General features: G+C 43.2%; 1 pseudogene across 1 annotated transcript; it reads left to right on the plus strand.

The window, feature by feature from the left end:
* Positions 1-803: 803 nt before the first annotated feature.
* Positions 804-1,808, plus strand: LOC308420089 (farnesyl pyrophosphate synthase-like; annotated as a pseudogene). Its single transcript has one exon. The product of its transcript is annotated as a farnesyl pyrophosphate synthase-like (transcript).
* The last annotated feature ends 765 nt before the right edge of the window (positions 1,809-2,573 follow it).

Raw genomic sequence — 2,573 nt, forward strand, 5'->3', positions numbered from 1 at the left:
CAAGTGATAAAAGATGTTGCTCCACCTGGGGATCTGCCTCATATGCAGCCACCAATCACAGTCACTATACTGATGCCAAAATGTGCTTATAGATCGAGCCTGATATGAATTTTTCCTAACAGGCTGTGCCAGAGACTTCCTGATACAGATTAAGATGCTTGCAGCTAACCATGACACTAAGCCCAGGGACCCCAATAAAGGAGTTAGATGAAAGACTGAAGGAGCTGAAGGGTATTGTAACCTCATAGGAAGAACAACAATATCAACCAACAAGACCCCTCAGAGCTCCCATGGACTAAGCCACCAACCAAAGAGTACACATGGGGGGCACCCAAAGCTCCAGCTGCGTATGTAGCAGAGGCTGGCATTTTCTGGCATCAGTAGGAGGAGTGGTCCATGGTGGTGTGAAGGCTAGTTTCCCAAGTGTAGGGGAATGCCAGGGTGTTGAGGTCAGAGTAGGCGGGTAGGAGGAAGAGCATCCTCAGAGAAGCAGGGAGAATGTGGAACAGGGAAAAAGAATAACATTTGAAATGTAAATATATAAGCTAACCAATGGTTTGTGCAACTTAGTCTATTTCATTAATAGCTTAGACAAGCTTAATATTCACTTTCTAAAATATATACTTTATATTTTGTTTAGTTTTTTATTTCACATGTGAACACACTAAGCACCCCGTTTCTTTTTGTTTCCTACCTCCAACTCCTCCAATGTACCTGAATTCTCAAATTCATGATCTCTCACTTTTTAGTTATTATCCTTACATATACGTCAGTATAAATCTGTGTTGAAGCACAGAGCATTTATGGCCTCTATCAAAACAAATGGGAACCAAAAATTGGATGTTTATGACTAAGAAAAGCAGAATTTTATCCAACACTTCCCCAGATCGTCAAGGTGCTGTCTGAGGATGAGCTGGGACACCCAGAGACAGGAGATGCTATTATGCAGCTCAAGGAGGTCCTGGAGTACAATAACATAGGCGACAAGTATAGTTGGGTTGAGCCAAGGCCTTGACTGTAGATTGGTGTGTAGAACTGCTCCAGGCTTTCTTCCTCGTGTCACAAGACATCATGGACCCTTCCCTCACTCGCCGGGGGCAGATCTGCTGGTATCTGAAGCCAGGCATAGGCCTGGATGCCATCAACGATGCTCTGCTTTTGGAAGCCTGCATCTACCGACTGCTGAAGTTCTACTGCAGGGAGCAGCCCTACCTCCTGAACCTGCTGGAACTCTCTCTACAGAGTTCCTATGGGACAGAGATTGGGCAGACGCTCGACCTCATCACAGCACCCCAGGGCCAAGTAGATCTTGGTAGATGCACTGAAAAGAGGCACAGGTCTGTTGTCAAATAAAAGAGAGCGTTCTGCTCTTTCTACCTGCCTATTGAGGCTGCCTTGTACATGGCAGGAACTGATGTGGAGAAGATCCTACTGGAGATAGTCGAATTCTTTCAGGTTCAGGATGACTAGCTTGATCTTATGGTGGCCCCGATGTGACCGGAAATGTTGGCACTGACATCCAGAACGACAAATGCAGTTGGCTGGTGGTTCAGTGTTTACTACGAGCTACTCCTCAGCAGTGCCACATCTTAGAGGAGAATTATGGGCAGAAGGACCCTGGAAAAAATGGCACAGGTAAAAGCTCTGTATGAGGCGCTGAATCCGGAAACAGTTACAACCACCTCAAGAGTCTCACAGAGCAGTGCTCTGTGCCCCTGCCCCCATCCATTTTCCTGGAATTAGCAAACGAGATCTACAAGTACAGAAAGTGGCCACAAAATTATAGAGGATGGGAGGGATCTCAATAAATTATTGTTAAATAAATAGATAAATTTACATATACATATGGATATACATATGTGTATAAAAACCACATGCTGAATTTATTTAGTGACTTGTGTGTGTGTGTGTGTGTGTGTGTGTGTGTGTGTGTGTGTGTGTGTGTGTGTGCGCGCGCGCGCGTGCACGCGTGCGCTTGACTATTTAGGATTGAATAACCTATCAGAATGCATCCCCCTAGCTCAAACTAATTCACCCTCTCTGCAGGCCTTAAATGCATATAGCCTTTCAAGGTATAAGTTTATGAGATAATGTTAATTGGCATTATCATTTTTCAGATCTTTTTTAGGCACTGTGTTGTTGATATTTCTGAGGTGTACCTTTCTTGCCACACATAGAAGACACAATCTCATAACAATTGCCCTGGTCTTTTGTCTCTTATGATCTTGCTGCCAACTCTTCAGTGATGTTCCCAGAGCAGCCAGTATAATGGTGTACAATAAACTTATCAGTTTAATTTTAGTGTACCTCAAGATCAGTTGTTTTATAAATTTTGAAAACTGGTGTCTTTCTGTAATGATCACCATTTGTTACAAAAGAGGTTTCTTTGATAGTGATTAAGAGTGGCACTTGTTTGTGTGTATAAGTATGTAGTTTACTTAGACATAGCTTAGGGAAGTGGCTAGAACATTAGACTCCCTGACTTTATATATCTAGAGTCCTTGGCTTCACAGGTCAACATGATAGGAGGCTAGATTTACCATTTCAAACAGAATTTCTTTTAACTTAGCAGC

The sequence above is a fragment of the Micromys minutus genome (assembly GCF_963924665.1).
Source record: "Micromys minutus genome assembly, chromosome: 4".
In the NCBI taxonomy this organism is placed as follows: domain Eukaryota; kingdom Metazoa; phylum Chordata; class Mammalia; order Rodentia; family Muridae; genus Micromys; species Micromys minutus.